Raw genomic sequence first — 13454 nt, 5'->3', positions numbered from 1 at the left:
AAAACTTTTCCAAGCCTTGTGCGACAACAGGGTTGTCAGCAAGGTTGACAAAGCCAGACCATTTTAATGACTCAAACTGAAAAAGAGGGAAGCCGGCATCTGGCTTGCCACGACATTTATAAAGCATATCCTTGCATTGGTTTCTGCATTCAACAATTCAAATGTTACATTTACCTTTTTTCATGTCAAAGACAGCTTTAACTTGTTTCTGAAGATCTAAATAAATAATTACCTCGGCTAAATACAGCACAAACACCAGATTGCACAAGGGTAAATACAATATCCTGGGAAGAAACTATCTCAATTACTTTTGAATCAAAAACTTTCTAAGGCTATAAACTGTATTATAGACATTGGCCTATATTATAGAAATTAACATTAATTTTACGACATTATAGACATGTAACCTGTGATTAAAACACTGGCTATAAACACATATTAATCTTAACCTGTGATTAAAAAACTAAGACTTTTTGAATCAAATTAAATAGCAGCAAGAAAGTTATGGATATAATACTCAAAATAGAACTGTGACATGCCATATAAAGTATAGCAGCGGCCTTCAGCGATCCGTTGAGTTTGGTTCTTCTTAGTCGAGCCAAGGCTTCCTGTTTCATGCCCTTTGCAACTACCTGAAAATATATTCCTTAAAATATATTTAAAGTGTTTTTTCTGATTCAACTTAAAGTAGTTATAATTTTAATCAAAACATAAATATATATTAAATTATCCTATCCCGCGCACAAATCCCCGTTTATCATAATTGTCGAATCACACAAAGATCAAACAACAAAAAAAATTACGCAATCAAAAACCAAAACAATCAGCAAACACTATAATACATATATAAGAGGGTGGGTGTGATAACCTAAAAAGAAGAAGCAGGAGAAGGATGATTAAGTACAGATTGCCACTCTCCAAGCATCTGATTAACTTGTTCTTCTAATAAAGCAACATCATTAGTACGACTCTCTTTTCTAGCTAATTTAAGATCACAGAACATACCTTGTAGATCATCCACTCTATTATTTGCTCTTTCTTTCATCACCTGTAGAATATACACTGTATCAGAGCTGAATGAATAATTTACAGCCAATATCTACTGAATAAAAAGAAAAAAACTGAAAATACATTTAAATTTACGTGGATAGATGTTGCAATCTTGTAGCACAGCGGCTTCGTTGCCAAATATAAAGTCGACTGTGCCATATATGTCACATTCTGTGTAGAATTGCCTATTGGAGTGGGGATACAGGGTATCTTGATACCCTTCAAAGCTGCAGCTATAGAATGTTGACATATATGCCCTACTTCGCATTGCAACTGCCTGGTGATTTACTGCCCCTGCTGTGTTCCGGAATGTTATTTACTGCTACGAATCCCTGTCCCACTACAGCTGCATAAACAACATTGAATCAGTATATGTTACAAGTATTATATAATATCGAAGTATAAAATATTACAAGTTAAAATTGACTCAATTAAATCAAGAAATTAATAATGTCTTACCAAATATTGCAGAGTTAAAAGTTGCCAAGCCATCAGCAGTACTATGGTTGCCAGTGATTACTGTCTGGTTAATTCCATCACCAATCATCATAATGTACTTGTTATTCTTTGGAATGGACACATATTCTTCATATACCTCAACTATGACATATATCACAAAGTAGCCATCACTAGCTACAGTTTTGTTGGGAGCCAAAGTTAAGGCGTCATTGATGGTTGTAAAGTCCCTTGTTCAATCTTGACTCACGATAACAATGTTACTTACTATTATATAATCATTATCATCTTGTAGAAGATGTATGCGACCTATCTTTTGAAGAATTGATTTATTTTTGTCAGATGTTTTAAAAGGGAATCTAACGTGTGCAAATGCTCCTCTCCTCTTAGGAGTACGAGATAAAACTCTTTTTGTAGTTGGAACCCAACCTGTTTGGAAAAGAGATAAAGAAACACTATAAAACTTAGTTGCATTAACAAGAGGAACAGATACTCTATCTTTCAAACTCCAAGAAGAAGCAGTTTCTTCGAGCCCGTCTAAACAAGTTTGTGTATTGGTTAAAATAGATATCATTAATGTATGAACAGTGTCTGCTTGAGAAACAAATAAGGTATGAGCTTGCTTGATTATTGTGGAAGACTCTAATATATAATCAACGTTAAGCTCAGCTAGTAAACTACAATCTTTAAGACCAGCAATAGCTCCGGTTGTCAAACCAGAGCTTCGCTGAAGAAATTTTTGTGTCAATGACAAAAATGTACGAGCAGTTGATAAGGAGTTGGTGAAGGATGAGCGTCCATAGCCATGCACTTTGGCGCTGTTGTTATTCGGAAGAGAAGATTGACATCATATACACTATCAAACTTGATGCATTACACATCATATACAACACAAAACATAAAATTAATTATGAACACGAAGATACACATAATAATCATACCTTGAAAGGCCAATTTTCACAATAAAATTGGCAAACAACGCGATCACTAGCTTTAACAACAGAAAAGAACACCTTCAAGACATAAATCTCCATGTACTCACCATAACCTAATGCAACTCCTTGTCGCCTCTTCTCGACCATTTTCTTCATCTTATGTAAACTCCGCTCTCTCAAAACCTTGATATCCTTCAAATCCAGACGATCTAGAGCTAACATCCCTCTTGCTCAAATTCTCTCACTCTTTGATAAAAAAAGTCAAATGCATAAGAGAGATATAGAACATTCATAAATCAAGACAAAAGAGGTTTTCTTGAGAGTAAAGTTTTTAATTACTTACCCCAAGCTTTCTCCTTCACTTTCTCGTAATTCTCATCCACAAGCTTTGGAACCTCCAATTTGAGATGGGTACTGATATTTCAAAACTTGTTAAAAACACCAATAAAAAATAAGAACACAGAAAAACAAATCTTGATAAAGAAAACAAAACCCAATTAAACAACTAATCCAAGCCGGGTCGAGAAATTAGGGTTTCTCATAGCAGGAGTTTGATTAATTGAAAATCTATAATTTGGTGTTTAATTGGAACCCTAATTAATTGCAATGTCAGATGGTGATATAAATTAGGGTTTTAATTATGGAAGTATGGTCACAGATAGAGAGATGAGAAAGAAGGAAAGAGAGAGAGAGAGAGAGGTATGAGAGAGAATGAGAAAGATACAGATAGAGATATGAGAGAGAATAAGAGAGAGATGCCGGAGAGGAAGAGAGTTGAGAGGAGAGATATACAAGAGAACATGGGTTTAGTTTTTGGTTAAGGGGGGGAATAATTGGGAAATAAAAGGGGGGAAACTTTCCGCGTGTTTTTTTAATTTTTTTTAGTTAATCATCGACAACGGTTGTAAACTACAACCGATATCTATAAAACAAAGACATCAGTTATATGAAAACCCGATGTCTAACTAACATTTTCATTTTTGAAAAATAATTATAGACAACGGTTATTTTCTCGACCGATGTCTAATATAAGCAGTAACATCGGTTTTAAAATAACCGATGTCTAAAAGAACCTTAACATCGGTCGTCTGAGCAACCGATGTCTAAGGACCGATGTCTATTGACAGAATTCTAGTAGTGCCTTGAAGAAAAAGGAAGAAATCCAAAATCAAAACTCAAGTTCTAGCCATGGTAAATGCATCCCATTAATTCCCAAGCTTCCTAGCAATTAAACTAAGGTAAGAAAATTCTTTTACCTCTTTTTATCAAGGTTTGATGGGTGAAATAAAATCAAGAAAGTCACTAGTGAATAGTATGAATAGTAACCTCTCTTTGGTTTCTTGATTTCAATGGTGGTTTTAGGTTCCAAAACTCATACCAAGCACTTCCAAGCCTCAACCATCCTCAAGAACACATCTCAAACTTTCAAGAAAGGTAAAAATATTTGGCCCAACTTTATTTAAGATTCATTTTTAGATCCATTTAGTATGTGGTAGTAAACCTAGTTTAAGAAGTGGTATTGATGAAATCTTGATGTTTAAGTTAAGTAGATTTAAGGTTGGTTGTTGTTGCCTCAAGAACATGATGTTCTTAAGAGGAGTTTGTGAGTTGATGATGAAATGATGATTGTTGGTGGTTGTGTTAAGAGTTAAGGTGTAAACGAAACCCCGATCGTAAAAGTAACTCCGTTAAAACCAACAAATCGTAACTTTAAGTTTCTGCAGAAATTCCCGAAGTTGTAAACTGTAGTTTATTGAAAAATAACCCTTAATTATGATAGAAAATATTATAAGGATCGTTGTAACACCCCCAGATCCGGGGTCGGGGATCCGGGTCGTCACGGTCTTTCTTTCCACAATATCACTTCACTTAATTAATAGTAAATAACCTTATGATGTGACCCCACACTAACACACACCACAACCCATTATAGTCTCAGAGATGAAATTGAAATAAGTAAAAGTCCTTGAATCCACAATTTAAAAGTTATTACTACCCAAAATGATTACTTGATAAATTAACTGTTAATTGCCATTATCTGCCACAAGTTATAATTATACAATATTTGGTTCCCAAAAGTAGAATGCCTGATCTACCAATAGATCTACCTCTGCAGCTATAGCAGCTACAACATCAACGGGAAGACGCGGGATGCTTCCCACGTGCTTGCGCTGGGTCTGCTTGAGTCTGGCCATCTTTCCTAACTGTTGTTGTGTGATGAAGAAATGAAGCAAGAGTGAGCATTACAGCTCGCAAGATAATATATAGTGTAAACAATAATACAAGTATCTAAATGGATAACTTACTAGAATCCTTTATCAAGTGTAAGGTAATTACTTACTGGATATAAGCTTAAAGGAATATGAATTTACCAATTACTTCACTATACTTATACCATCTTTAGAAATCTACTTGAACTACTACTGTTCAAAGTATAATAAGTTTCAAAAGGTCATCCCATAGATGAGACCACAAGTTAAAACTTGAATAGATTCAATCTTTGAAATATTTATAAAGGAAATGAAGTTACGAGATACTTCATTCAATGGAAACACCATTATAATTGTTTGACTTTGTCAAAGATTCGGCAACCACCCATTCGTAGCCTTTCGATCGAAATGTTCCGGGTAGTGTTGCAGAATTATCCAACTGGATGATGAACTCATTACGGGAGTTTTTCCGCGCCAGGAAGACCACTTACGATGAACAGTCATAGTATTGCAACCCCACCATTTTCTACATGTAGAGGAGAACCTGTCGGATTTACTTGTGAACCGAACACTGGACTCCTAAGGAATGTACCGTCTTGCGGAACTTTCAGGCCATTTGGGCCAATATAATAAGGCTGGGCCGGAGCCACTCGACCACTTACGCCACTCCTAGTTCAGATGAAATCCATAACTCTGAAACATAAAGCTTGTCCCCACTTTCCCCAAGTAGAAACTTGTTGATACGGCTCCACCAAGAAGTCGTATCTAGTTGGAAGGAAAACTCACCGATATTTCCCAGGCGCTGCCTGTTAATGGATTAACTTGTTCCAAGAATTTTACTTCCCGAGTATTGGGTAAGTAATCAAACTCTTTTATCAAAATAGCAACCTTGTTGCGAATATAAAACACACCACAGAGCCGGATCCCTCAGGTTTTGAACGAGTATTTAAATCCCCTTTGAAAGGAAGATCTTAAATATAAAATGAGTTTTGGGATCCGCTCTAACTTTTAAAATCATTTTGAAGACTCGCAAAACATTTTTAGGAATGTTTGGAGTGATGCTGATTTACTCAAATAAATCAGTCCCGATATATTAGGAAATATTTGAATATTATTATTTAAATAATATCCTCATAAAGAATAATCTTTATAAAAATAATTGAAGTAGAAGTTTTAAAACTTATACTTGCAATGAATATTAAATAACCAAAGATATACTTATACGAAGGTACTATCTTTATTTGAATAATCAAAAGTGAGTTTGATTATCGACACATTATTCTTTAATAAAATTAAGAATAATAATTAGTAAATAATCGGAGTCATAAGTTCTCGAATGAATATTCAAATAATAATATTCATTAATAAATTAAGCGGAGTCATAAGTCCTCGAATGAATATTCAAAATAATATTCAATAATAAAATAAACGGGGTCATAAGCCCTCGAATGAATATTCAAAATAATATTCATTAATAAAATAAACGGGGTCATAAGCCCTCGAATGAATATTCAAAATAATATTCATTAATAAAATAAGGTTATCGAATAAACCTTATTTGATTCATAGTTTTAAAATCTATTCATTTATATATATAAATATATATATATATATATGTTATACTCGGGAGCATCGACTCCCGGTTTTAGAAAAAAGTTCACCTTTGGGTCCCCTATACTAAGGGTATATGCAAATTACCGCTTATCTCTAGCATAGGTATTATCAACTGAATCAACAGATATATGTATCAAGAATACGAAACAGGCATGCATATATACCATATCACATGCTACAATATATCGCAAGAATTTGCTAATTAACCAACATGCAACTATCACAAGATAATGCATATACAAATGTATACATCACAACAACAGTATAACGGGTAGAAAACTTGCCTGAGCGACTGGGGGTTATAAATGGCTTGGGATGAGTCTGGTAACCTATAAACAACAAATGAGTTGGAATTAAACCAAAGTCACTTATAAATCTATACTTTAACCAATTTAGACTCTAACGCTCGCTTTGCGCTTACTGATTCTCTTAAGTCGCTCGAGTACCCTCGGCTCCACCATTTTTAATAAATTAACCATTAAGAGTTTTAAGGCGATTCTTTCGCGAGTGTCTTACCAACTGCCTAATACACTTTAAATAAATGTTTCATACTCCAATTAGTCCTTTTAGGTCTTTAACCTATGTTTCAAAGTAAGGCGAGGGGTAATGGTTCATTCGCGAAACGTCGTTACTTAAAACAGTCGTTTCTCCTAAACCGTACATCAGAATCAAACGAACTACATATCAAAACGAAGCTCGTAACATGAACTATCTAATCATGGAAATGGTCAAAACCTAGCAGTGAGTTCACCGGTCCTAATGTTAAGAACAAAAACAGTCTAAAGTAAATCGGACATTACGACGGCTATGTTTACGCGATTACCCAAATTTAAACCACTCCAAATCATCTCACAATCAACTCACAATCAATATCCCAATCAAACTCCATCCATAATTCACCATAACAGCCCCCACAACTCAATATTATCAATTTATACTATTCTCAAACATGAATTTAAACTATACTTAAGTTCATTAATCAACAATCCAAGAATTACAACTCCAAAAACTTCACAAAACCAACTAACCTCTACATACACAACAATCAAGCCTCTCATGAATTATAACAACAAAACTAAACCTAATTACTCAAGTAAAGTTAGGGTTTGGAGGGGTTATACCTTCCTTGGAGAGTGGAGAATCAAGTAATTAGCTTGGAATCACCCTTAAAAGTCCTTATCCAAGCTTAATCTAAACAAAAACTCAAGAACAAAAATTTTAGTTCTTAAAAAAACACTATTCACCATCTTCTTCCATGATTTTTAGGAAGAGATTGTGAATGATTTAGGAGCTCAAACTTATAGGATAGCTATATCTATGCATAAGGAGTCTTAGATAATTACCTTGCTAATTAACAAAGCTTGGAACTAGGATTTTGAATTTCTTGCTTCGAAGAAGAGAAAGCCGAGAGCTTTTGGATGAAGAAGGTGAGATAGCTTTTTGTTTTTGGTGAAAATGAAATGTTTTGTCTTGGTTGGTTGTTTTTGATTTGTTTTGTTTTGTTTTATTACCTTTTTACCATGGTAACTTTTGTGTGGTTCTAAATCAACCAACAACACATTTTGCTTGGTCATACTTATGTCACCATGTGATGTCACCCTCCCACCTTTGTCCTCTTCTTATTGGTTTGATGACATCATCCCCACTAACCTCTTTGATTAGCTTCTAATTACTTTGCTAATGACCGCTGATCTGTTATACGGTTCGCTTAACTTTCGTTTTCATTTATCGTTTGAGGGATCATACCCGGGATCTTATTACTTGGGTTCCCTTAACCTTTCTCAATACATTATATTCCTTTTATGATCCTCTCTTAACCTCCTTGAATTTAAATCCTTTTTATCCTTTTACCTTATACTCAATTCTTTCGATATCTGGTGGATTTTCGGGAAAAATCAAAGTGTTCGGATTTGGATTCTGACGATCTTTACATACACTTATTTATCATAAAGAGTACTAATACGATCTCAGAATAATAATAAAAGAACCCCTCCATAGTGTGGCATGAAAAGTTTTCTTATTCAGCAATATCAGCAAAAACACTATTCATAAGGGTTACAAAAAGTTCAAAATTTTGGGGTTATTACAGTTTCCCCTCCTTAAAAGGATTTCGTCCCGGAATCAAATAGAAAACAAATGGGGGTACTTTTCTAGCATTGCGCTCTCTAGTTCCCAAGTTGATTCTTCCACATTATGATTCTGCCATAGCACTCTGACTAGCTTGATCACTTTGTTCCGAAGCACCTGCTCCTTCTTATCCAAAATCTTTACTGGTTTCTCGACGTAAGTCAGATCTGGTTGCATATCCACATGCTCGTACTCCACTATATGTCTGGCATCCCGATGATACTTTCTTAGCATTGACACATGAAACACATTATGAACTTGTTGTAGGTTCGGGGGTAAGGCTAGCTCGTAAGCCAACTTCCCAATACGTCTTAGTATTTCAAAAGGTCCAATGTATCTTGGGCTTAGTTTTCCTTTCTTTCCGAATCTCATTAACCCCTTCTAAGGGGATACTTTTAGTAGTACTAAGTCCCCTACTCCATACTCCTTGTCCTTTCGGGCTAGGTCTGCATATTTCTTCTGTCTATCTTGGGCTGCTACCAGCCGTCCTCTGATGAGATCCACTATGTCTTTGGTCCTTTGGACCACTTTGGGTCCGAGCATCTTCCGCTCTCCTACTTCATCCCAGTATAAGGGAGATCGACACCTTCTTCCGTACAGGGCCTCATAAGGCGGCATTCTGATGCTAGCATGAAAGCTATTGTTATAAGAAAATTCGATCAACGGCAAGTGATCATCCCAACTTCCTTTAAAGTCTATTGCACAGACTCTCAACATATCCTCTAGTGTCTGGATGGTCCTTTCACTCTGCCCATCCGTCTGGGGATGGTAAGCGATACTCATATTTAACTTGGTCCCCGCACATTCTTGAAAGCTCCTCCAAAATCTGGAGTTGAACCTGGGGTCTCAGTCTGAGACAATAGACGATGGGACTCCATGTCGCGTCACTATTTCCTTAAGGTAAATGTCCACCAGTCTATCGACTGTGTATCTCTCATTGATAGGAATAAAATGAGCTGACTTTGTCAGTCGGTCTATAATCACCCATATGGCATCATGGTTGGCTTTCGTCCTTGGTAAACCGACAACAAAATCCATGGTTATCTGTTCCCATTTCCATTCGGGAATCTCCAGGGGTCGTAAAAGTCCATTGGGTCTCTGGTGCTCTGCCTTTACTCTTTGGCAAGTCAAACATTTTCTTACCCATTCTGTTACGTCCCTCTTCATGTTGGGCCACCAGTAATATTCCTTCAAATCCCTATACATCTTGGTGCTTCCCGGGTGAATGGAATATCTTGAACTATGGCTTTCATCCAAGATCTCATCTTTAAGCTCTTGAACGTTCGGAACCCAAATCCGGTAGGAGTACCTCATTATCCCTTTATCATCTTTTTCAGTATGGGTCTCTTCTCCAGTCATTGACTCTCTGCCTTCATTCATTATTTTCTCTTGGCACAATCTGATCTTTTCCAATAACTCTGGCTGCATTGAGATCTCAAACAGCTTTTCAGTTCCGGTTCCGGTTACCTTTACTTCTATTTCCATCCTCTCGAAATCCTTTATCAATTCTTCCGAAGTCATTATTATTCTGAGTCTTTCCTTTCTACTAAGGGCATCAGCCACCACATTGGCTTTCCCCGGATGATAGAGAATCTCACAATCATAGTCCTTGATTAGCTCTAACCATCTCCTCTGGCGCATGTTGAGCTCTTTCTGCGTAAATATGTACTTGAGGCTCTTATGGTCTGTGAAAATCTCGCACTTCTCTCCATACAAGTAGTGCCTCCAAATTTTTAGGGCAAAAACTATTGCTGCGAGCTCAAGGTCATGAGTAGGATATCTAATCTCGTATTCCTTCAGTTATCTCGACGCATACGCAATCACTTTACCGTGCTGCATAAGCACACACCCTAATCCTTTGTGCGACGCGTCACTATATATCACAAAATCTCCTTTTCCGTCTGGCAATGCCAACACCGGGGCCGTTACCAACCTTTTCTTTAATTCCTGAAAACTGTTCTCGCATTTCTCCGTCCATTCAAACTTCTCTGTCTTACGAGTAAGTCGTGTTAAAGGGGCTGCGATCTTCGCAAAGTCCTGTACAAATCTACAATAGTAGCCGGCCAATCCTATGAAACTCCTTACCTCTGTGGGTGTGGTTGGCCTTTCCCAATTTGAGAACGCCTCTATCTTGGAGAGGTCGACCAATACTCCTTATTTATTGATCACATGTCCTAAAAACTGTACTTCATTCTGCAAGAATTCACACTTCGAGAATTTGGCATATAATTGTTCCTCTCTGAGTATTCCTAGAGCTATCCTCAAATGCTCTGCATGCTCTGCCTCAGTCCTTGAGTAGATTAAAATATCATCGATAAAAACTATCACACACTTGTCCAAGTACTTCTTGAATACTCTGTTCATTAAGTCCATGAAAGCCGCTGGGGCGTTGGTTAATCCAAAGGACATTACCAAGAACTCATAGTGCCCATACCTGGTACGGAACGCTGTCTTGGGAATATCTTCGGGTTTAATCTTTAGTTGGTGATATCCAGTTCTCAGGTCAATCTTGGAAAAATAAACAGCATCTTTTAGCTGGTCGAACCAGATCGTCTATTCTAGGTAACGGGTATCTGTTCTTTATGGTTAGCTTGTTCAACTCTCGATAGTCGATGCACAGCCTCATGCTCCCATCCTTCTTCTTAACAAATAACACTGGTGCTCCCCACGGAGACACACTGGGTCTTATCATACCCTTATCCAAAAGTTCCTGCAATTGGGTAGTTAATTCCTTCATTTCTAATGGGGCTAACCGGTAAGGTGCTTTTGAAACTGGTACCGTCCCTGGGGCCAACTCAATAGCAAATTCAATCACTCTATCGGGTGGTAATCCCGGAAGGTCTTGTGGGAATACGTCTTCAAATTCGTTGACTACCGGAATATCTTGTAAGTTAGGCACCTCCTTCTGCGTGTCCACCACATAGGCTAGGTAAGCCTCATTTCCTTTTTGTAGCATCCTTCTGGCCTAGGCCATAGTCAAAAATTTCTGCGTCTGCCTCTTTCCTCTAAATATGACTTCTTTCTTTCCTGGGATATTTAACTTAACTTTCTTCCCCTTAAAGTCTATCTGAGCATCATTGCTAGATAGCCAGTCCATTCCCAAAATTATATCAAACTCCCCTAATTTAAAAGGAGTCAGATCAACACTAAAAGATTGCTCCCCTATGCCTAACTCACAGGCGGGGTGAATCTGGTTAACAGGAATAATTTCATGATTGGGTATTTCTACTTGTAAGGGTTCTATCAAGGGTTCAGCCTTAAGTCTTAACTTACGTGCAAGGTCCTTTGATATAAAAGATTTAGTTGCTCCCGAATCAAATAAAATATTTGCACTGACTGAATTTAGAGAAAGGGTACCTGCTATCACATCTGAGTCTTTCATAGCATCCTGGACTGTCATGTTGAAAGTCCTCACAGTAGGTGGCTTATTGGAGGCAGCCCTGCTGGCTCCTGAAGCTGCTGGTTTGTTCATTGGGCATTCCTTCTTCCAATGATCCGGGCGTCCACACTAATGACAAGTGGTGGTTGGAATGACGGCAGGGGCTGACGAAGGGCATTTGTGGGAATAGTGGCCCACTTGTCCACACTTAAAGCAGGTTACTGGCTTTCCCTTACATTCCCCAGAATGCATCCTTCCACAAGTGTTACAGGCTGGCAATGGGGGTCGAGACTGGTTGGAATAGGACATTCTTGACTTCTGGCCGCTCTGGCTCATATTCACACTCATTGGCCGGTTAAACCCAGTGTTCTTTCCCGGTAGGGACACTGCTCCTCGATTAAATCTTGTTGGGAAGCTCCTTCCTGCGGAACCTCCACCTATGCTCATGCTTTTCCTCTTTATTCCCATCTTCTCTCTTTCCTTCTGCATCTGTTCACTTCCGGCTTCTACAATTGTTGCCTTTTACACCAGAGTGGCATAATCAGTAAGCTCAAGGATTGCCACCCTATTCTGAATCCACGGTTTTAGTCCCTGCTGAAACCTCCTAGCTTTCTTTTCCTCAGTGCTCACAAACTCCGGCACAAACCTTGATAACTCAGTAAATTTCACTTCGTACTCTGCTACAGATAAGTTATTCTGCTTTAGCTCCAAGAACTTGAGCTCCATCTGGTTTTCCATAAACCTTGGGAAATATTTTCCCAGAAACAACTGACTGAATCTCTCCCAGGTTATAATAGCATCTGTCTCCATGTTTTTCTTGGCCTCCCACCAGTAGTTAGCCTCTCCTTTCAGAAGGTAGGTAGCAAATACAGTCTTCTGTGCCTCATCGATACTCAGAATCTCAAAGGATTTCTCCATTTCCTTTAACCATGCCCTTGCCTCAACTGGGTCGGCTGATACGTGGAACTCAGGGGGCTTAAGGGACTTAAAGGCCCTGAAAGAGTTTGCCACAGCATTGTAATTTCCTTGAGGGGGTGGGTTGGGTTGACGTTCCAAGTTCCGCCTTAGTAGTTGCATGAACTGGCCCATGGGATCCATGTCTGGGTTTGGTATTGGTTGTTCAACCTCAGTTTCTCCTTCATCAGCCTCTATCTCAAATCCCTCAACATCATATATTTCTTCCTCCTCTTCATACAGGGAGTCATCCTGTTCAACATAATCCTCATCTTCCTCTTCACTGTGTTCCTGGTTCCTATCGTCCTGGTTATGGCTTCCCTGGTCCTCAGATCCAGGGTTCGCCCTAGTTCCAATCTTTCTTGGCGGCATGATACTGATAATAAAAAAAATTATTGGGAAATTCAACGTTAGGTCACAATCATACACAACATTGTGCTTTGCACAGTTCTATAATGGGGAGAATGTATCTCACAATTCTATTATTTTATGACAGTTCTAATAAGAAGTGCAGTAATAATAATGATAAAAACAGTGATCTCGTCACTAAGGAACTGAACTGAAAGGAAACAAATATATCTATAATGCGAGAAATACATAGTTTGATCTGGTCAAAAGTACAACAGGGCTGCAGCCATCTGTCCCAAAAGTGATACACAATAGTCTATATGTCTAGTCAGAAAAAGGGATGCTATATACAAGTCAACTATCCCGGAAAATTGGCTCTTA

The sequence above is a fragment of the Apium graveolens genome, chromosome 1 (assembly GCF_009905375.1).
Source record: "Apium graveolens cultivar Ventura chromosome 1, ASM990537v1, whole genome shotgun sequence".
Taxonomy (NCBI): domain Eukaryota; kingdom Viridiplantae; phylum Streptophyta; class Magnoliopsida; order Apiales; family Apiaceae; genus Apium; species Apium graveolens.
The sequence above is the reverse complement of the archived record's forward strand: the minus strand, read 5'-3'. Positions refer to the sequence as shown.